This window comes from Triturus cristatus, chromosome 2_2, assembly GCF_964204655.1.
Source record: "Triturus cristatus chromosome 2_2, aTriCri1.1, whole genome shotgun sequence".
NCBI classification, from domain to species: domain Eukaryota; kingdom Metazoa; phylum Chordata; class Amphibia; order Caudata; family Salamandridae; genus Triturus; species Triturus cristatus.
The window spans coordinates 287433577-287457886 of record NC_140582.1 but is presented as its reverse complement, the minus strand read 5'-3'; positions in this window follow the sequence as shown (position 1 = coordinate 287457886).

The following is a 24310-nucleotide window of genomic DNA, read 5'->3' as shown; positions in this document are numbered from 1 at the left end:
ATCAAAACAGCAAGTGTGCTTGACTTTTCAACATATCAGCTTATCATATGTAATGCTCCTTTCAATCAGTTTTCGTTAACCAATAAGAATCATGCGTATAAAAGACAGAAACATGCACCCTAGCTTTCAGTGTAGAAGGTTGTCAAACAACCAATCATTTCTTTTTTCAAAACTGCATCTTTTCCCCATTTTAGAAAACCTTACTTTTCAAACTGCCATTTCATTTACAGAGACCATCTGAGTGCATCCAGACCTCCCTTCAAGATGCTTAGAGTGTGGATTGTGGGACACAGCTATATTTTCTGTAGCCAAAGGTATGCAGAAAACAAAGGCATTCACAAAGACCTAGGTTTACCAAATGTAGACATTAAGTGGATTGGACAGAGAGGGTTAAAGTGGCACCAATTGATGCCATTGGTAAAATCCTTTATGCATCTCCAACACCCTGACCTCATAATAGTGCACTGTGGTGGCAATGACCTAGGCACTTTGACTGGGGTAGGTCTGGAAATGCTTATCAAGGACACCTTTGCAGAATTGATTTCACTTTTTCCCCAAACTGCCTTTGTCTATTCTAACATATGCCAAAGGCAGAAATGGAACTGGTCCAATCATTTTTGTCCACAGATTGAGAAAGCTAGGAAACATGTGAATAAATCTGTTTCTGCTTTTCTCCGAGACTATATAATGGGGTCCATTTACAATAACAATCTGCATTTTCATATGCAAGAGATGTATAGGAGAGATGGTGTACACTTTACTGATGAAGGAAACAGAGTCTTCCTCAACAACTTTAGACTCTGTATAGGTACTTACTTATAAGTACCAAAAACTCTCAATGAACACAACGGCTCTTTTTAGAGCCACTCAAGAACGAAACACATAAGCTTGATGTTTATCTCCAAAAAATTTCAGTTTTTTTTTGCTTGGAGGCGCGCACCCAATGTGTTAGGAACCGCATACCCTACGCGAGTGAAATAGTGCACACAACACGGTAGGATGCACGACTCCTAATTTTACCGTAAAAAAAAATAGCCCCTATCACTAATTTTTATTATCCCCGTGGACCCCATCCCCCGGGGCTTATAAAAAAGGTTGGGGACCGTGGGGGGAGCCCAAACGCCCCCAAGGTCCCAGCCGTCTCCCCGCGTCCTTCGGGAGCCGGCATTGCTTTTCCACATGGGGAGCTGCTGACATGCAGCTCCCCGTGTGGAAAAGCAATATGGTTTGGATTTTGAAAGAGAGAGCAGGTTTCCCTGCTCTCTCTTTGAAAATCCAAACAAAGTTTGCTATGGGAGTGCGGGAGACTCCCACCCTCTCATAGCAAACAACAGTGTCCTGGGGTGGGCACCACAGGACACTGCAGGAGCTGGCCCTGAGGGGTGGCGGTCCCCAGGGCCCTCAAGGGCTCCAGGAGGGGGGCCACGCAGCCCCCCTCCCTCAATAAATAAAGCCCCGGGGGGTGGTGGTCCCCGGGGCTTGGGGGGCCGTTCAGCCCCCCACCCTATTTATTTTTTTTGCCCCGGGGGTAGCGGTCCCCGGGGCTGGGGGGCCGCCCTTGGCCCCCCAATAAATGGTACAGTGTTTGCCCCTGGGATTTGGCCCCCCGGGGGCTAATTATTAAGGAAGTGCGGAAGCCCGCGCTTCGTTTTTTGTTTTTTTTACGGCCGGATACGCGCACCCTGCGCGCATTTTGCCGTTTTAAAAAAAAAAGGGGTCCTGGGAGTCCTTCTGGGACCCCCTAAGCAAGTCTAGAGGGTCAGAGTATTTCTACCCTGCCCCCTTTATATGTTTTACACACTTATTTCCCTTACTTCGTCAGCCTCGCTTCTACAGAGGCACAAAATGGCTGCCAACAGTTCCTGGTTTCGAATGTTGACAACCACTTGACAGCCAATTAGCATTCAGTGCGTGATCGGGAGGGTGCGTGCACGGTGCGCAGAGGGTGCGCTCAAGGTGCGCATAGGGTGCGCGGATCCTCCGAGGCCATAGATATATATGTACTTTTAACTGTCATTTTTTCAGAAACTACTCAACAGATTAACACTATTTAAGCAAAAGGCACGAGTCTGAACTAAGGACTACCTTTTTGCAAAATTTGGTGTAATTCCGTTCAGCAGTTCGGGCTGTAGCTGCGGCTAAAGGTCCTATGGGAAAATGCATGGGGAAAACGTGTTTTGGGACCCCCCTTTTTTCTCAGCCCCTGCTTGATGAATCACCCCGAGACTTTCAGGATAGGAGCGGACCGGAGCTGGCCAAAAGTTTGGAAAATCTCGCGAAGATTCTTCAACCGGTGCCAGACTTATTGGGAATAGAATGTTGCGGATTTCCTATGGAAAATAGGTCCTAACTATAACTACCTACTGGCGACCGTTATATGTTATATTACTGTTATATTGTTATTGTAATTTTTGTATAATTTTTATGCCATTTAGTTGTTGATATTTAGTTTGTGCATGTTTGTGTATTGTAATCTATTTAAAATAGTTCAAAAATTGTATTTGTATTGTATTAGTATGGTATATTGATGTTGATATTGTGGGCTGTCGATATTTTTGTGGCCCATACGTATTGGTGATATTGTGATATCTGATGTTTATATTCTTGATATTTTAAGTTGTCAATATAGTTGTTTGCGATATTTATCGTAGTTCTGAGATTTTGCCATTTTACATACACTTACTGTATTTTCAATATTTTGGGACTCAATATTATGATGTTGATATTTGTATGTGGCGATATTTTTGTTAATATTCCATAGTCCAATTAGGCCTGGGCGGTAAATTCCGTTCCGCTCGCGGAATTTGCAGAATTTCGGTAATTTCGCGTTCCGCGGAGAACGCGAAATTGCCCAAAATTCTGCTTTCCGCGACTTCGCGACATTTTTTCTTGTTCGCGTTCTCAAAATGCGTGTTCACGGGATATTTCTCCCCGAGCACGCAAACAGCAACTGTGAACAGGAAAAAAGCATCGCGAACAAGCAATTCCGTGTGTTTGCGGAATTTCTGCATGTTCGCGGAGATTTTTTACCGTTTCACGGAGATTTGCGTAACGCGATTACGCAAATTCCGACCACCCCTAAGTCCAATCCATGACATAGGATTAGCAGGCAACCTGTTCACACACACAGCAACGTAGCACCCGTAACAGAAGCTCAGCGGGAGACCACAAGCAGAGGCAGAAATTTACACCAAATCATAAGGGCATCTAAATCAACCAGAGAAAGCGGGAGTCTTTTTGAAGTCTAGAGGCTACATAGCAAAGCACAGTATCAAAAGCTGGGACCAAAGGGACATGAAAATATCAGAGAGAGAGGACTTTGTTTGATTGAAAACCTATTGTAATTTTGTTAAACTCCAGCATCATGCAGAAAGCAGCAGAGAATCACAAAGCAAGTCCAAGAGACTTTCTTCTGATTTTAAAACTCCGAAGGACAGGAAAGTGCATTACAGAGAAACAATACTTAAATAAAAAATAGAGTTTAGGCTCATTCTTAAGTGAAAAATCGAGACTAGTCTAGTCCCGTCAATTGTCAAAGTAGAAAGCCATCCAACACTAATGAGGAGAATCTTCCCCCCACCCAGGGGCAAATGTTAGCAGACACTGCAGCCAGATAGATCTGTTAGCATTTCAATAAGTCATCCCTGTGGGAGTAAGGCAGAAATTAACTCGTGATTGAGTTATGCAGTTGGAGGATGGAGGGAGGCAAGGAGATAGCCATTAAATAGTTAAAAACCAGGTCAAGAGTAACTCAAAGTGAGAATGTCAGAGAGAAGATCTCACAACCCCAGCTTCTACTGCAACAGCTGTTTACTAAGCCTGGGCAAAGCACTACGCTACGCTCGCGTAGTTTGCGAAGTTCGCGCTACTTCGCACTACGCGAACTGCACGTAGCACAGTGCGAACCCGAGTAGCGTAGTGTTGCGTAGTGCTGCGGTCATTTTTTGCTTGCTCGTGGTCCTCAACGTCAAGTTGGCGACCGCGAGCAAGCAAAATGACATCCCGGCGAGACTTTTTCCTTGTTCGCGATCAGCAACATCAAGTTGGCGATCGCGAGCATGGAAAATAAACCTCCCGGCGAGATTCCCAATGCGAGGAGGTCAGGTTTCTCATTGCGAGTGGTCGCGTATGCTCGCGACCGCTCGCGATGAGAAACTACCAGTTCGCGTTGAGAAAGCTGCCGCTCGAGTAAAAATCTACTCGAGCAGCAGAAAACTACAGCTCGCACTGTGCAGGATGCCATTTTCAATGATTGCACAGTGCCGGTTGCTTATCCGCACTGTGCAATCATTGAAAACGACATCTGGCACAGTGCGAACAAGGTACTACGCAGTTCGCGAAGTGCTACGCGTAGGTCGCGTAGTGCGAACTGCACTTTGCGTAGCTTCACGAAGTGCTACTTCGCGAACTACGCCCAGGGTTACTGTTTACACTCCCACTAACTCAACCAAACTTTGAGAAACAAGCACCATAAAGAATACTGTTGGAACAGGAGTAGAAGAAGATGGGGGGAATCAGATGATGAGAACTGGTGGAATTCACATAGTCTGTGCACCATGATGTTACAGATCCACACCCCTATTGCACAAAAGGAGACATAGCCTTTTGCTGGAGCTAGATGTAAGGCCTAGGGAGATGACTGATCTTAGGAGTAAGAACTGCAGAAACTCCAGACCGCCCCAAAAGCAAAGAAGTAGGTCCTAATTAGACTGAATCTCAAACTCAATCAAAAGGTTCCAAAAGTTGAGAACTGGAAAGTATTCCAACAAGGGAAGCAGTGAAATCAATGATGTCACAGGAACACGGTCCAGGAAGGACAAATAAGGTTGGTCAGATTAGTAGACAAGACCACAGCTGTTCTCTATGGAAAGTGGACCTTGATTCAAATTAACTGGAGTGTGCAACAAGATTAACACAGGAAAGTGAATATCATCAGTCAGAGGGACAAGGACAGTCCCACTTCTAAGATTTGTTTTTGAGATGCTAAAGCTAATGTTAAAGGAAGTGAAAATGTTAAATTAGTGCAAACAGTGAGTATTTCAGTGTTAAGTTATAAAATTATTCAAATTGATAGTAAATTGGCTGATGCAGAGATCCTCATCATGGTCCTAGGATGTCGCATTTCAGACTTAATAGATATTCAGGAGAGTGGCAAGAGAGAAGTGTCAAAGAAAACAAAAGAAGTAGCATTGATCAAAAACATTTAGGAAGATTTCGAAAAGCATGCTAAAAGAGCAAATGTAAGAATTGTGGCTATTCAGAAAAAGGCAGAGAATAGAGGCTATGCTGTTGAAATGATAACTTCACTTAATATAGATGTAATTCTTCCAGAATTTAAGGGAGATTTGGCTATAACCAGACCCCATGAGATACCAATGTTTATGTCTTATAAGAGCACTGTTAAACCTGAGAAAAAATTAGTTAAGATTACAAAGTCAAAGAATAAATACTTCAACAAGCTATACAGAAAAAGACATTTGGAGGTCCTGAAGCATTATCTGTTAAGGTGATCTCTGCTATTTCGATAGAATCTGGAAAGAAAAGATGGGACTTTAATCAGTTAATTCTAAAAGTTCTGCAACAGTAATGTGAGGCAACTATAGTGGAGCAGACTAAGCTGAACCTTTCTTTCAATGCAAAATAACCATCTATATGTGAGTTCAAGACACAATACAAGTACTAAATAGACTTACATAGGATAGGATAAAATAGTTAAGAGCCTGAACCATATGCAGGAGAGCTGGTCCAGTGTTCATTATGAAATTAGTGATTGCAAACTTGAATAGATTTGAATTGTATACAGGATATGGTGTGAAAATGTCACCAGCCTAAGTGTGACAAGATCACAACAATAAAAAATAAAAAGTGATTAGTCTTAAAATTGTGTCTTTTAATGTGAATGCTCTTAAATCATTGGTAAGCTATCATTCTCCTTTAAGAAACCCACCAGGCAATAACCCGAATAAGAAAAATATAACAACTGTGTAAGAAATGGTCAGACTATAGGTATATATTTGCTTCAGCTGAACAAATGAATAGAGAAGCTGCAATGATATTAAACAGAAACTTAGATATGGAAATAAATTGTGTAGAGATAAAGTAGGCAGATGGGATTCGGTTAGTATAATCTATCAGAAAAAGCATATATAATACTTAAGGGCTTATTTATGCACCACAGCACCACTTTTGTGCCACCGTTGCATCACTTTTTGTGACGCACCGGTGGTGTATAATATGCGTCAAGTTGCGCCCTCTTTACAAAGTGACGCATCTATGCAGATGCATCACTTTGTAAACCCCTACGCCATATTATACCTGCACCAGGTATAATGTATGCAGGGTGGGTGTTACCCCACAAAAAACCTCGTAGAAAGAGCACATTTAAATCTATGAGATTTCAGTGTGCCACTTCTAGGATGCCATTGCGTCAATATCTTAGACCTGCCTCACAGCAGGAAAAAGACAGATGCAGGCCCTTTCACATGGGGCTTTCCCCATGTGAAAGGACACATTGCTGGAGTTGCATCTGTTTTCAGACACACCCCAGCAATGCGTCACTTTTGCGCCTACAGATATGTCAGAAATACTAGCAGAATATAGCTAGATCTAGCTATGATATACTCATGGAGATCTTTGAATCCTAGGGTAAATTGGCATAAGTGTGTTTCTTTAAGATTCAAGATCAGCACAAGGATAGAATATTTTTGAGTATACATTGGTTTACCAATACACAGTGTGACTACAATCCATAATGAATTTTCAGACCATGCAGGTATTAATCTGGAAGTTAGACAAACAGCCAGCATATAAGCAAAATATTCATGGTAATTAAACAAATTGTCATTCTGTGGTGAGGATTATGTAGGAGAGGTTAATCATTTCATAAAATATTTCTTTGAAATCAATAATGACTCATCAGAAGAGGACATTGTATGCAATGCCTTTAATCCAATCTTAAGGGAGATATTAAATCAAAAGCTACCATCTAACATAAAAGCAGAAAGGATTGTAATTACAATATTCGAAGAAAAAAATCTCCAAAATCTTTTCCAAACTCTAGACTTGAAATGGATAGGAAAAAGTGGAGAGCAGTCAAATTAGAATTACAAAAAAATTATTATGTACAAGAATGGCTAAAATCTTTGGGGGGGGACATGGAGGCTGGCTAAGCATGCCGGCCGCGAGCACTCGATTCTCCGCCTCTTCACATGCACTCTCCATGTCTACGCTGGCCTTTGGGTTCCTCTGCTCGCTCCTCTAGATTCCCAGTTTGTTTCCTGCCACCAAATCCACAACAACTGATGCCACCTTCGGGAGCTTGCGGGAGGGGGAAACAAAAGGCAGCGGCAGACAAGGGTTCCCAGTGCCTGCTTGCTGCCTCGAGCTCCGACGTGATCGTTGAGCGGCAGCTCGCATCAGCTTTCTGGTCTCTGGGGGCAGAGTAAGCACTTTCCACACAACGCTGCCTGCTTCTCCGAACAGCGCTGAGACAGACGTGGGGAGAAGGAATCTCCCTCTATCCTCTAAGACCCCCAAAAAAGGAGCAAAAACCTGTACCTGCAGAAAACCAAAGCCCCCTTCTCAACAAGACGTCTGACCCTGCAGGTCATACAATATCAACTAGTAAGGGGGAGACGATGGGCTTGCCAGAAGGGATACCAGCTGATCTTTCCTCTACCCCGCTAAAACAGGTAAAATAGATACAATTTGAGGAATGCAGATTTTGGGGTTGGGGCAAGCACTTTTTACACAGTGTAGCAGGAATAACCAGAAGATCGCTGGAACAACTGTCTCCCCCACTGAGGTCAGTCAGAGACCTGCCTATAGTCAACCCCCTCTACAAGCAGCCACCAAAAACATATCCAAAATGTGTACAAACCCCCTGCAAACCCCTGCCACTGTTTTGGGAGAGATAGTTAAAATAACCCCCTCACTGCGTTCCTACTTTAAAATCAAGGGCACAGAATGTCAGTGCACCAACCTTGGCAGCGCCCAGGCAACTAATACCTTCCACTCCCCTCAGGAGATGGCGCCATCAACGCCTTCACAGTATATATCTCAAGACCTTCACATCGCTATTCTGCTCTCACGAATGATGAGTACACTAATAAACCTCCTAAGGATAGCCCTGTAACAACCCCTGAGACAAGAGTAGGGACCTGTTCTAATAACACTGAAAGTACAAGGGAAAGTACAGGGGAAACCTTGGGCTTAGAGAGAGCAAGCACCCCAGCAAACAAAGAAACCCCGAATGCGGATATTGGTCAGATTTTGCTCTCCCTATCCAATGATATTAAAGGGAAGTTTGCCATATTGGAGCGTGATCAAGCCAAAATTCAAGAGGCCTGTGAGGGTTTAGAGGAAAAAGTGGTTGATATCATGGAAAGGCTTCTCACTATGGAAGTCTCCCTAGGGGCCTTGCAAGAGGAAGTGAAGAGTAATCAAAAGGAGATTCTAGCACTTAAAGCAGGAGAAAAGGAACTTAGAGATAAACTGGAAGCCTTGGAAAATAATTCCAGAAGCAACAATTTAAGGATCCTGAATGTTCCATAGGGCGGAAATGTAAAGGGTTTTGTCAACCTACTCAAAGAATACATTCCGGAAGTGGCAAAGCTAGACTCAGAAATAGACATTCAGAGGGTTCATCCCAATCTCTTTAGATGAGTCCCTGAAAAAGGGAAACCGAGGAAGATTCTGATCAACGTCCGCACCTTCTCAATCAAATAATTAATCCTTACATCTGCCCTTAGGGCCAAGCAGTTTAAAAAGCATGACTGGTTCTTCACTATAAGATTAGACATCTCCAAAGTAACTCAGACCCGCCAGTGGGAACTAGGAAGACACATTCAGGATTTGAAGGCTCTAGTTGCAACGGCAAAGTTGAGATTTCCGGCATTGCTGTGAGTAATGTGGAATAATAAAATGTATAATCTAAGATAGGTACCCGAGGTCGAAAATCTCATTTTTCAGATTAAGACTCACAAAGACTCATAAAAACCCGCAACAAGAGGTAGGAGATACGAAGCTCAATGGGTATGATGGAATACCCAGTTTGGATAAAGGTAGGGTTCCCCAGAGGTGGGAGGGATGGATGGGACACAGAAGGACTCACACGTTTTTTAGTTTATTTGAACACTGGGTGGGGAGCATTGGGGAAAAAAGATATGGTCCTTATTGGTACAAAGGATTGAAACCCTAGCAGGAAGGGGTAGTCATATGCACGCCTCAATAGGGAAAGGGGAAAAGAATATGGCATGTAGCTTAAGGGTACTTTCCTGGAACGTGAATGGGCTAAGAGTTAATGCTAGATGAAGGAAGATCCTTGAATTTCTCAAACTCTCCGACAATGATGTCATAATATTAAAGGAGACACATTTATGACGATGAGCGGCAGGGAGTATTAGAGAGGAACAAATGGATCACCCACCTCTCATGTACTAATGAATTAAATGAAATGCAAATCAAATTTTGTAAAGCGTGACAATCAGCAGAGGATATCTAGGCACTGAGCAGAAACTGACAGGCCAATAAAATCCAGAAGATTACAGAATTATTTGGAAAAGAGCCATGTTTTTAGCTCTTTCCTAAACTCTAGTAAGTTTGTTTTGAATTTTAGTTGTGCAGGAAGAGAATTCCATAATTTTGATGTGCATAAAAAGAACGCTCTCCCACCCCAGTTGGCTTTCTTGAATCTGGGGATTACCAGATTTCCACTTGTGGATAATCGCAGTGAGCGCTTTGGGATATATTGATGAAAATGCTGTATAAAGTAATCTGGGCCAACGACATGTTGTGCTCTGAAGGCAATTCAGAGTGCTTTACACTGTATACGTTTGTCAATGAGGAGTCAGTGTAATTGAATGAGTGCTTGAAAAACAGAGGTATGTTTTGAAAGCCCAGCAGCAGCCTGGCTGCGGTGTTCTATAAATTTTGTAATTTATGCAGAAAACGTTTTTGAATGTTGATGAATAGTGCATTGCCATATTCTACCTTGAATGATATTAGAGTTGTGACTACTCTCTTTTGCAGGTTTGATGGAATAAATGGTAAGACTTTCCTTAAGATTTTCAGAATGAGGAAATACAAGGAAGTGATATGATTAATTTGTACTTCAAAGGATAGCTTAGTATCAATGATCACCCCCAGGTTTTTGCTTTTTCCCTGGGGATAGGCGTATTCCCAAGTTCCTGGGGCCACCACTCATTTGACCAAAAGGAAGGATTGTTGCCAAACAGTAGTACCTCAGTTTTTGCGGAATTCAATTGCAAACAATTGCTGCTCATCCAGTTACCAACATGGAGCATGCAGTTGTGGAATTGGGTAGCCGTGGATCCCGGATTGTCGGTTAAGGAGACAATGATCTACGTGTCATCCGTATATGAAACCAGGAAAAACCAAATGATTTAATTAAGGCTGCAAGTGGAGTAACGTAAAGTTTGAACAGAGTAGGACTCAAAGATGAGCCCTGAATCAGTCCTGCAATGTGAAGGGGCTGGTAGTTATATATAAGAACTCTGTGTAAGCTAGGGTTGAGTGTTCCATGGTAGATTTAGAGGGTAGATGGCTTATAAACTATGCTAAAATACACAACATAGGGTGTGCATTTGTGGGTTACTACGGCCCAAATGTCGATGACCCGCCCCACCTATAGAATTATATCAACAGCTCTGGATACAAAAAAACACATCATTATAGGAGGAAAGTTTAACACACTGTTGGATCCAGCATTGGATAAATCTACAACTAGACCAGCAGTAAACTCACCTAAAATGAGCGATTATGCACATCAGTTGATAAAGAACCTAGCCTTGGTAGACATTTGGAGTTTAAAAGCAGGACAGGATAGAGGGTGCACCGTTCAGAATAAAAAGCTCACTCAATCCTCTAGAATTGACTTCTTTCTTACAGATCGAAAACTTAATCAGAGCATTAACAGTGTAGTACACCAACCAACACACTTATCAGACAATGCGGGGGTGAAAATAGAGATGTCTTCAGAGCTCCCTTAGCACCGACCAGATGGAATCTAGATAGAACCCTCTTAGGTGATCCAGAAACAATTAGGAATCTAAAAGCTGACACAGTCTTTTTCTTTAAACAAAATGAATACTCAGCCCCCCAAAATATTGTTTGAGATGTTTACAAAGCTTATGTTCATGAAAAACGAATCAGCACTGCAGCATATAAAAGAAAGGACGGGAAGGCAGCTCTCAGACTTGAATCAGGATCTGTTGTGCACAATAGATGTGGCTACTGTTATGGGTGTCCACCTATCCGTTATAATGGTAGACGCTGCCAAGGCCTTTGATAGAGTTAGTTGGCCCTACCTTTATGAAGTAATAGAACAGAATGGTTTGGGAGGCAATTTTCTCCTAGCAATCCAAATTATATACTCTGCTCCCACAGCAAAGATATTGGTCAATGGCTCATTAACTTCAAGCTTTCGGATAAACAGAGGAACTCGTCAAGGCGGCCATCTTTTGCTGCTATTGTTTAATCTGTATATAGACCCTCTAGCGAGGAAAATTAGAGCACAGCAAAGAATCCCCCCATTCCGGTACTGGGATTGGTATAAAAAAGAAGCCCTATATGCAGACGATTTAATAGTTTACAGAAGCAATCTTAAGGTTTCACTGCCGGCAATCATGGAAGAAGCAGAACGTTTTGGGAAAACCTCTGGTTACCTAGTCAATGAAGATAAAACAGAGACTATGACATGGAACGGATCGACCCTTAATCACCTCAAGCATCTAGATAAAATAGAAATTAGATACCTAGGAATCGGAGTGACGTAGGACTTTGAAAAAATTGCATGCATTAACTTCAATAGACTCATGTATGAGTCTAAAACCCTCTTGCAGAGTTGGGCTTCCCTCCCGATTTCTATCTTAGGAAGGGCCAATCTAGTCAAAATGATGATTCTCCCAAAATTCACTTTTATTTTTAATGCTCTCCCCATACATTTTAAACAAGCTTGGTTTAAACACTACATTGTAAGCTTAGCAGCTTTATATGGAGGAGCGGGGGTGTAAAAATCTCTCGGTAAAAACTCAGGAAAAAAGATGGAGGGTGGAATAGTACTTCCTGATTTCCAGCTTTAATATTGGGCCTTCTTGAAAAATGCTAGATGACTGTTGATGAACATCCACGACATGCCAATGTGAGATAGAGCCTTAATAAGAGAAGTGGCAGAAGAATTGCTATTTAAATGTGGTCATCCCAAATTCTTTAAAAAAATCTAATTGCAGCATGCAAAGTTTGGGCTCAAATTAGGAGAATACTAGAAATCCCATATTATAGTAGTATGGCACCAATTTGGAGATCCCCAGGGACCCCACTCTGCTTGAAGGATAGTTTGGCAATACTAAGTGTGGGACTACTAAGGTGGGGCCAACTCGCCGAGCAAGGTATCTTGGCATCATGGCTCTCTTTATGCCAGCACAAACTATAACCTATCCAGATTTAAGTACTACCAGTTGGCTAGCTGGTCGCGAACTCAGACGAATCTGGGTATGGAAGCTGAAACTGAGAGAGAACTACAAAATACCAAGAGTTACAGAAAGGAAGTTTCTAAGTGGTACTGGGCTCTGGTACAAGGAGACAACAGTCACCCAACACTACCGGAAGAGATCTGGAAGCTGGACATGCCAGGCTCTCTGCAGTAAATGACCGGGTCCAGATGTGGTGAGTAAATAGAAGGTCTTTATTTGTACACAGGAGGTTGGCGAGAGCGGACTCTTCCAAGCAGAAGACAAGATCTAACGGCTTTGGAACAGAACGCAAACTCGAGGGGAAACATGGAATGAGAATGTGATAGCATTCTTACATATGAGAAATCTATTAAAGACTATACTGTGTATTACACTCTCCACTTATGGCAAGTATCTGTAACTACACTCTGGTCGTCAGTAAAATTTGCTCCACTCAGGGGGAGCCATTTATTTATACTATACAGGGCCTACTGGTTCCCCAAGAAACTTGTAAAGATGGGAGGAAGCAAGAAGAGATGCTGCCCGAAGTGTGAGCTGGAGAATGCGGATGATGTACATCTTTTTTGGCAGTGTCCAGCCATCCAGTCCTCCCGGCAAGATGTGGGTATTGGATACAATTTTGGGTGTTAAAGAATGACAAGTCATCTTTGGGAAAAATTAGATCTTTTTAACTCATACCATTAATAGCTATGGCATGCAGAGAAATCTATTTGGCTGAGCTTCCCCAGAAACGTTGCCAGACTAGATTGTCAATCGGGCTCACTCAAGAAAAGAATAAGACAAAGCTCAACAGGTTGACGAGGTTAGTGGTGGCTACTACTAGATTCCTCCTCAACTATTAGTTGAAGAAGGCTGGCCAACGGGCACCTGGATCATGGAGGGTATGCGCCGCCCAGATCCTAGACCACCTCCTAGATCTTGGCTCCTGCTTTTGTGACATATGAGGACTAAAAAACAACAAAAAAGAATGGCTAAAATTCATAGCTCAGATATCAGAAATGGTACGAAGAAGAAGAATGTACATGGAAAATATTGGCATGGTATAGTAAAGTTCAAAATAAAAAGAATAAAATCCACATGGTACTAAACCCAAAACTAATGAGGTTGTTCAGAATCCAGTGGATGTTTCACAATTAGTTTTGGAACACTACAATCTATACTTAAATTCAAAAGGTAGATTGAAGTGAGATAATGGCATATTTCTCTAATGGTGCCATCCGAAAACTAGCTAAGATAGAAAACTAAGGTTATAATAGGATTGCTCAATCGTAAGGCGAATAGTGAGGATGGGATTCCTGTGGAATTTTATAAGCAATTATCAGAACTATTTTCACCAGTAGTAGCCTCGATGGTAAACAATATGCTTCAAGGGGCTCCTCCCTTCCCATGTTTTTACAAAGGGAAAAATGTTAGCTTTTTAAAAACCAGGTATAAAGGAAGAAGATGCCAACTCATATTGACTAATTACATTATTAAATGCTGACTACAAGATGATGGCAAAAGTGATAGCCATCAGATTGGCCAAAGAGTGACCTTATTAATAGAGACCAGGATGGTTCTGTTCTGGAAAGACAACTATAATACAATACCAATTATTTGCATCAAGGCTATAGATTTTGTTTTAGAAAATAATAACATACTGGCATTAGTATCATTATTAGATGCTAAAAAGCCTTTTTTTGTTGTACCAGTATGGTTTGTAATGAATTCTGATGGATTTATGAAGGTTAATTATGCGGAAAATGCATATTTATGTGTGTGTTTTCATCATCCTTGCCTAAATGTGTGCAAAATGTGTTTGTGTAATCCCCACTATATGTTTATGATTTACAATCATCCCCCAACCCCTCATGCAATGTACAGCGCTCTGTTGCTTTATGGCTGGGTTCACACTATGTGAATATCATATATATATATGTATATACACACATATAATATGTATAAATACATATATCCTAACAACACACGTAAAAATGAAAAAAAAAATCATCTTTAAGAAGAAGCTTAGTGAAGGAGGAATAGATTTACACAAATACTCCTAGGAATTTTTGTGAATTCAAAAGGTTGCGAAATCTGTTCAATTCATCCAATTCACAAAGGTAAACTGAGACGAAAGTCTAACTTTATGTCTTTCGGTATGCACAAAAAGAATTTAGATCAAAACTTAAGTTTAACTGAGACAAATGCCCTTTGTGAATACCAAAAGTCATAAAGTTAGACTTTCGTCTCAGTTTACCTTTGTGAATCGAGCCCATGGTTGGTAATGTATGATTTTGAACTTTATTCTAGAATTTTGTTAATCAATACTTTAGCGAGAAGTGCATGTGGGCAATAACAGCTGCTATTTACCCTCCATGCAGTATGGACTGCTGCATGGCAAGAGTGCATAACCATGGGGTAATTAACAGTTATTATTTCCACGCAGGGAAGACCATTAAGGCTAGTAACATCCACTTTAGCCCCACCAACCAAATTGCGGAATGCTCAGGAGTAGGAACTGCCTCTCACCTTAATGATTGGGTGAAAAACTTGTTTCATTCTCTCACAGCACTCTCTTCTTCACATAAGGCTGTCCAACCTCCTCCCGTTATGTTTGGTGACAGGGGTAAAACAAAGAGACGAACACAATAGAAGATGTTTGTTTATGTTTTTCTGTTATACTTCGCAGGACTGGGTTTCAATTTCACCAAAAGCAAGTAGAGGAGACCAGACAGATGTGTGTGCCCTGCTGTTTGATAAGAATCTGAAGGAGTGTTCCATAATAAAGGAAAGATTTTATCGCCTAGTCATTATGGCGAGAGGACTCCCCTGCTGCTGCTGCAGTCCCTATTAGCACACAACCAACTGGAGAGGTGTTGGGAGCTGACCAGCCACAGAATGTTCCCTTTGCAAGCGAGTAGGGTTGAATCTAGCCAGCAATGAGAGCATCCTAATTGCTGACTAGCTCCCAACATTTTACTCTGGGTCCTAATATCATTTATTTAACCTAATGGAAATTATCCTGACTAAATACTGCATAATTACATTATTATGTGGTGATGCAGGTTAGGCTTCACCATATAATACTCTCACAATACCCCAAAGATGTTTCTAGGAGTCCTTAGCTCAGTCCTGGTAGAGTGGCAAACAACAATCAGGCTTTACTAGAGGAACATGTATTCAGCATTTCAGAGTATCAACATGGACGATAAGTAATTGACACGACTCAAAAGAAATCTGATACTAATTTAAAAGTAAATCCAATTTTTTATCTTCATTTAGGCACCAAAATGAACAAGATCAGATATATATAACCAGAATTATGGATTTGAAAGAAAACTTAAATCACAGCAATGCACTACTGCAGTCTGCAGAAGTTTTGCATTGCGGTCAATAGGAAAAAGTGGTAGTGACAATCAGTCACTTGCAGGCCGAGTTGCATGGAACCATAAGGAGGGTAAAGCTGATATGGGTCCCAGGACCAAGCTACAACAGTCAGTTCAATTTTACCTGCCTCGAGAAGCCTGGGTGCAGAGTTGTCCTGGTTATCCTTAGTGCTAAAGAAGGGAGATGTGGGAGAGGTGGTTTTACAGCTTACACAGTGCTGGTGGGGAACAGGGTTAAAAAAGTCAATAACTAAGCCACTGCTGACTTTGGATAAAGGTTTTTTGGAGTTGCCTTGAGGTGTAGCGTTGAGTAAAAGGGGTGGTTACTGGACTGGCGATCAACAACCCTTGGCAGTGGCAAGCACAGCAAAAAGATTATTCCACGTCTGGAGGCCCTGGGGAACAAAGTTGCTGTCTGAAACTTTGTGGGGGTCAGGACTACATTTCCCACAATGAACTGGACCATCTACTTCGGGGCAGTCTCTCATAGAGCCTGATGCCAGTGATTCTTCGTTTCTGGTATCTTGTTTTTAACTGTGGTTGCAGGGCATTAGTGCCATAAGTCCAAGGGAGTCTGGTGATGCCATTGGCTTTCAGAGGGGTCCCTCTGTCTGGGGAACCAAGCTTTAGTCCTTGATGAGCCACATTCATGCAGTTCCAGGAAGGTTGTCACAAGTGCAGGGTATCATGCCTTTGGTCTGTTATCGCAGACATGGGCCTGTTCTTTTGTCCTTGTTGCAAGTCAGATCAGAACTGAGATTCTGGTGTCAGGGGTAGCCTTTAAATATTAGATTTAGGGGTATAGGTGTAAGTGGCCAATGGGCTTCTAGTCCCAGCAGCTAAACCGCCCCTGAGGTGACCACATCCGGGAGTGTAGGTCACCTTTTCTACACAGTACCACTATTAAAAATGGCAGAAGTCTTCCTTATCTGTACAGACCACGTAGTCCACCCTAGATGTGTGGCTGGCCTTCTGGGGGTGTACACCACCTGAATACCTAATTTTCCCAGCTGCCCAGGAGCAAATGTAGCTGGGGACAGGAAGAGTGCTGTTTCCTCCTTTGGGGGGCAGCATGGATGCATATCACAGGTGGTGCAGCCTTTGAAGCTCACCGCCTTGACGTGCCACTTCACTAGCCATCCTGTTGTGGGGAGGTTTAACCTGCTTCCCATGTTGGCCATTATTTCTGACTCCTGGGAAAGTTCACACACCCTGGTAGGGGATCAGATTCCTGTATTGGCTGCAGCAAGTGTGGACCGGCAGCAAGAACACAGGAAAGGCTGGGGCAATGAGGTGGGCAACATCTTGGGTAGCCACCTGAGTGCATGCCACATCGTCCTCGACATGAGATGCGTGTCAGAGGTGATGAGGCATGTTGTTTGATGCCAAATATGACATATTTAGGTAGTACCATAATGGGGCTGGCAACCTCTGGTTTGCCGAAGTGCCAGCCCATGTTATTCCATGGATCGTCTATCACGTGTAAAGTATTTGTGCAACACCTCAAACAGTAACACAGTGAAAACACCAAAAAACAACTTCCCCACCAGGTTAAAAAAACAGAGAATAAATTTAAAAATAAAAAAGAACAACATGGCAAAAATCCAAGAAGTGGATGTCGAGACATGAATTTTTAAGGAATAAAGGCAAAATAGAGCTTAGAAGCAATATTTTAAATAAGATATCTGGTCAGACTGGATCGGGGCAAATTCTAAAGGTCAGGCCTACTGCAATGGAGCGCAGGCTGGATGCAAGGATCCACTTTGGCCCGCTGAACAAAAGTACCTTGACCCGGGATGCGTTGTAGTCGAGGAAGATGCGAGGTGCAGCTGTAGTGATGCATCAGTATCAAGCCACGGAGTGGACGAGATGAATAATTATCTCCATACAACTGTGAAAATGCATCAGTTCAGAGTGTGAGGCACTGGTTCCAAATGTTTAGTGCGGCTGCTACTCCTGCTGTAGGCGATGCATCAATTCTGAAGGTTAGCACTGGTAAAGTGCTCAGAGTCCAAAAGCCAACAAAAATGAGGTCAGAAAAAGAGAGGGTTGAGGAAGGCAAAAAGTTTAGGATGACCCTTCAGAGAGGGCCATTTTCCAACACAAGGGACTTACATCAGTTTTAGGGAGAGAATACTAGCATTGGAGCGTGCCAGCAGGCTCCAGTTCACTTTCAAAGTTATAATCATCAGCATTGGGGCAAAATGTGGGGGTTCACCATACAAAAAACGCACTTTCCTACAGTAGTGTAGTAATATTATCAATAACATTTTATTAATTAATTTTTCGACTGAAAACAATTCACACAATAAGAACATCTGACTAGAATATACTTATTTTAAAATCTGCATTGCAGCTGCTCCTTGGTAGTATGCGTTGCTGGAGTCACAGTCAGATTATTAATATATTTTTCAAATAACTTTTATTGAAGTATTAAAGAAAATAATATTAACAATAACAGCAATACAACATCAATAGTAAATAATAACAGGTTGATAACAAAATAGTGAAATAGTACAGAGGTTAAAAAAAAGCAATACAATTTGATAAACGTATAACAATTATGTGTTGTATTATGAAAAGTAAAGGAGAGGAAAGAAGAAGGGAAAGAAAATTGAGAGATGAAAAGAAGAAAAAAAGTATATAGTAGCTAAGATATAGGTGTGTGAGCAGAAAGATACGGAGTGAAAGATAACTATATTAGATCATATTTAATTTTCTGAGACAACGATAGTGAAGAAACAGAAGCTATTCTGTGTTCATGACAAATAAAACTTCACCATGTTACTAGACAAATTAGAGGTGTCTTTCCAACAACAAAGGATCACCCTGAATGCAAGAGCAATACATTGCAAAAGCTTAGATCTGGGCATAGCGCTGATTACTAGCGTCGTCTGCCTGTTGTTTGTTTTATGAATACTGTATGTTCTACTGCCTTAAGGAAACGAAAAACAATCTTTGCTGATAAAACTTACTTGCACTTTTAAAAAAAATTACATTTTGCTGCTAACTATCTTGAAATTGATCCAGGCATAGCGCTGACTACTAGCGTCGTCTGCCGGTTGTTTGTTTTTAAATACTGTATGTTTCATCCCCGGTGACTGCCCTGCTTCGAGAGTAAAGACAGACCTTGACTTCTTCCCCCTGATGCATTGCTATCGGCGCAGAGCCAAGCCTAACACCCTAATTACGCACAGGACAAGGCTAGACTCTCAGCAGAATAATACTAGGGTGTCTAATCCTGTTCAGGACGGGCCGCCCTTGCACCCCAATGCTCCAAATAATAATTCGACCACGAAGTGCGCTAAAACTATTAACTGTGTTTTGATTAATACCAGGTCACTAATGAAACACAAAAATGACCTGGAGTGTCTTATTCAACTTGAAAACCCAGACCTGATCTTTCTAACGGAAACGTGGGCAAACGATGCAAGCGACCCCGACTGGGATCATGTAGTCCCTTCCGACTATCGAGTCTCCAATATGGACAGGGCAGGGACTAAGGGGGGCGGGATCGCCCTAATTTATCGAGCATGCTATAAGGTGAGAATGACACAAGAACCACTTCTGGATGCAGAGGCTATGTTTTTGAGCATAAAATTAAACAATATAGTATTCTTCCAAGGAATTTTAGTATACAGACCTCCGGGACCTAGGCTACCCTTCATTACTACGTTGCAAACTCGCATGGAGTCCTGCCTCAATACGGATTCCTTTACGTTGCTTGGGGACTTTAATTTTCACCTAGAGGTAACGAATAACTCGGATACCTCTAATTTAATAGACACCCTAGCTAGTTTTGGACTGACACAAATTGTGCAGGAACCCACACATCAGGCAGGACACACCTTGGACGGCATTTTTACAAACAGTATCCACATAGAAGTCGTCAGCTCGCTGCCCTTACTTTGGTCCGATCATTATGCTGTCAATTTCATTATTAATATCACCATTAATAATCGGTCCCGTAGAATAAGACCCCCTCTGAGCAAGGTTCGCGCATGGAAAAAAATATCTCAGCTAGAGTTGACCTTCGCCTTGAAAGAGAATCCTACTTTCCGGGCAGATCCTAATCAGGCAGCCTTGAATTTTAACAACTGGATTACCCAGGCCATAAATCCACTGACCCCATAAGTTTCTAAGCCAGCGAAGAAAAGGCTTGTATCGTCTCCGTGGTATTCAGCAGAGCTGAAAACTATCAAAATAAAATGTAGACTCAAGGAACACATCTGGCGATCCTCATACAGCCCAGCGCATGAGACAGACTACGGCGCTGCATTAAAAAAATACAAGGGAGCAATAATTTCAGCCAAGACAGTTTATTTTGCCTCTAAAATTTTAGAATCCTCAAACTCCTCTAAAGAATTATTCAAAACAGTCACAGCACTGTCCCAATGGCCGAGGGACTCTGTCTTTCTCCCTAACCAATCCTTTGTGGACAACCTGGCGGTTTTCTTTCAGACCAAGGTTAATATGGTCTATGAGGAACTCCTGAATTTGCCGTAGGTCAACAGTACAAACCTCCTAGAGACATGGGACAGACATTCCTGCCACAGTAGTCTGACCCATTTCTCTAGTTTGGATGAAAAGCAAGTGGTTGACCTACTTTCTCTAACTAAGTCACTTGACCCTTGTCCCCCATACATTCTACATTTAGCTGCGCATGAGGTAGGCGCAGCACTGACCCCTCTGCTTAATCTAGTTATTGAAACTGGGACCTTTCCTGCAGGATGGAAATTGGCATGTATCAGGCCTATATTAAAAAAAACATCTCTTGAACCTCTGGAGGCGAAAAATTATCGCCCCATCTCATGTTTGCCTCTGACCTCCAAGATCTTGGAGAAAGCCATTAATCATGATCTGACTATTCATCTCGAGTAAAATAACCTGTTGGATTCTACCCAGCATGGGTTTAGAGCTCAACATTCCACTGAATCTGCCCTGATTATGGCAACCGAAGAGATTCGAAGGGTGTTGGATGAGGGTGGCAGGGCTGCCCTTATACTGTTAGACCTCACAGCAGCGTTTGACACTGTAAACCATACAGTGCTACTAAATAGGCTGCAGGCTGTGGGAGTTAGCGGCAAGGCCCTGTCCCTTCTCACTTCTTTCCTCAACTATAACAATTAATTCACTGGGAAGGTCTGATATCGGAATGTTTCTCCCTCCCGGGTGGAGTCCCCCAGGGTTCGGTGCTTTCGCCCACCCTTTTCACAATCTATGTGACACCTCTGGCCAGACTGATCAAGAGTCATGGCCTAGTGCTCGTGTCCTATGCCAATGACACACAACTGTTGGTGTCGGTTACTCAAAACGACAGTACGTCAGCCGAGCGGTTCCGTGACGGTCTTTCCTCTGTAATGTCATGGATGAGGGTTAACTTCTTAAAGCTTAACACCGAAAAAACCGAGATCCTAGAGTTTGGTAAGAAACCTTCTACCTGGTCCCAATGCTGGTGGCCTCCTGAAGCCGGTACCTGTCCTTCGCCGGTCTCTAAGGCCAGAAATCTCGGTTTTCTCATCGATAAGGGTCTCACTTGTGCCCCCCAAATTAATCAAGTGGTCTCTACCTGCTTTTTTACACTGAAGTTATTGCGCAAAATTCTCCCATTCATCCCGCTTTCCCTCAGGAAAACAGTGGTTGGATCCCTTATTCTGTCAAGGATAGACTATTGCCACGCACTCTACCTGGGCGCGGGAGTGAAACAGCTTAACAAGCTCCAGTCACTTCAATCAAAATGCTGCAGCCCGAGTTTTGTATGGTCTACCTAAGCATCACTCCACCGCATTAAACTACTACACTGGCTTCCGGTGAGACGACGTGTGGAGTTCAAGGCCCTTTGCCTTGTGCACAAAGCCCTTTATGAAGGCGGGGCTGAAAATGTACAATCATTATTCCCCCGCTACATCCCGTCGTGCTGTCTAAGGTCCTTGGACTCCGGGCTGGTCCTTCCTCCCAAGACAAAGAAGGTTAGTTGGGGAAGCAAACATTTTTCATTCTTGGCAGCCAACTTATGGAACTCCCTCCCAGTCTCTCTCCGCCTTCAGCCATCATGGTCCATCTTCAGGAAAGCTATAAAAACCAGGCTCTTCACACAAGGCTAACCTCGGTGCAACTCCCAGCTCACTCTACATAGCGCCAAGACGCCTTGGCATAAGTGCGCTCTACAAATACCCTTAGTCAGTCAGTCAGTCAGGAAAAATTCTGGTAAAGCAATTTCAAGAAAAACATTTTGCATTGATAATGGAATATTACAGTGAAACATTTCAAGACACTTTGCCCAGATAGATTCCCAAAATTTCAACACATTGGAACAATAGTATAGTAGGTGAATTAAAGTCCCTGTGAAAGAAGTACAGGACCAGCATAAAGGACAGGAAGTGGGAGAGAACTTGGACATACATTCAGGAGCAATGAGGGCTGTATTATAAATTAAAAATAAAGGGGCAGATTTACAACTTCTGGCGCATCTCTGCAAATCAACAGGGATGCGCCAGAACAGACGCGTCACGTAATCTCCCCCTTGCACCACCACGGATGCGTCACATTTATAATCCGGCGCACCATGGTGCAAGGAGGGGAAGATGTGTGATGCATCTTGCGGCGTATGGGTGGCGCATTGCTGGAGTTGCGTCGCAAGCGCAACGGAACTCCTGCAATGCACAGGGGCCGCCCATACTTAATGTGGTGCGTCACTCCTTACGCCTGCTTCAAGCAGGCATCAGGATTTGACGCAGCAGCGTCATAAAACTGACTCAATTAAATCTTGTGGATTTCACTGCGTCAGTTTTACAGGGCTTTCCTGCGAGGGAACGCCCACCCTGCGACAGAACGCCCACATGAAACCTGACGCAGGTTTCATGTGGCGCAGGGCTTTACAACGTGACACATCTGCCAAGATGCGTCACGTTGTAAATAAGTCGAAACGTGGCGCATGGTTTACGCCACAGCTGCGTGACAAAAGTGATGCAATGGCGGCGTAAAAGTATTGCAAGGGGCTTGTAAATCTGCCCCAAAGATTGTGTAATATGAGCTGCTTTAGATGTTTTGAATAATTTAAGCCATAATTTATCCCAGGCCCGAGTAGGAAGTTAAATGGATAAATCAGTTTCCCACAATAGCTCAATAGGTGTTTTGAATCTTTCAGGGATAGGTGACAATACCATATTATATAGATAGGCAACTTTGGGTATAGAATCATGAGAGATGTTATATAACGGTATGTGGGGAGTGAGTGATAGAGTAGCTGGGGGAAAGTTATGAGTTGTTAAATAGGACTGCAGAGAAGATGATATTAAAAGATATTAATGGAGAAACAAACTTGGTAAATTGTAATCTGTTTTCAATTGTGAAAAGGGAATGACAGAGTTATGGTGGACAAGCTGATAAATAAACATTATACCTTTCTCCGTTCAGTGTTTATAATAGAATTATTTACGCCAAAATTTGAGGAATTTGTTATACCAAATAGATGAGGCCAAGAAACACTGGCGAGCATCAAAACATGTAGAAAATACAGTGAGTAACAATTGTTGGGAATATTTCAGTATAGGATTATTTCATATAAAGGTGCAGTTAGAGATATAAATTACATTTATTTTCAAATCAGAAATCCATCAATAAAGAGCGTTCAAACACAATCCATCGTGGTATCATCAAATACATGAGTTACAGCAAAAATATGATATAAATCAGGAAAATAGACACGACCCTCATTCTTGGGACGCTTGAGTTTAGCCAAAGTAGTATGGGAGTGTTTGTTACTCCATAGAAATTTGGTCCAGAGTGAATTAATTTGAGAGAAATAAGAAATAGGAATCTTAAATGGTAACATAGATAGTGTATAAAGGACATGTGGGATAATCTTTATCTTGATTTAATCCAACCTTCCCCACCATGATAAGTGAAAAGGAGACCATGATGAAAGTAATTTCTGGAGTCTGATTGTTAAAGCTTTAAAAGTACAACTAATTGTGTCCAAAATGGTGGAAGAGAACCAAGGGCCCGATTACAATGGCGGAGGGATTACCACCGCCGACACGGCGGTGGCGGTCCCTTTGCCATCTGCATGCCCTTTTCTCCTGCCAGATCAGGATGGCGGGGGAAATGTTCCGCAAGCGTGGCGGGCGCAAAGACCGCCCGCCATGCTTCTGCCGCAGGCAATCGTAATGATTGCCTGGCATTGCGGATATGACCGTGGTTATGGGGGCGGTGCCTCAAAGGCGCCGCCAGCCCGATGACGATGATGGCATCAGCCAGCCTTTCCATGGCGGCGCGATTCGGGGGGCCTGTTACGTGCCCCCTTGGGTGGGAGGGCACTTGTGCACTATGCGGTACTCATGGTCCCCCCTCCATTTCCATGCACAAGGTGGCAGGCACGGCGCGGTTCCTGCCACGTTGTGCATGGAAATGCACAACATGGCCATTGGACATTGCGGGGGGGTGCTGCAGCAA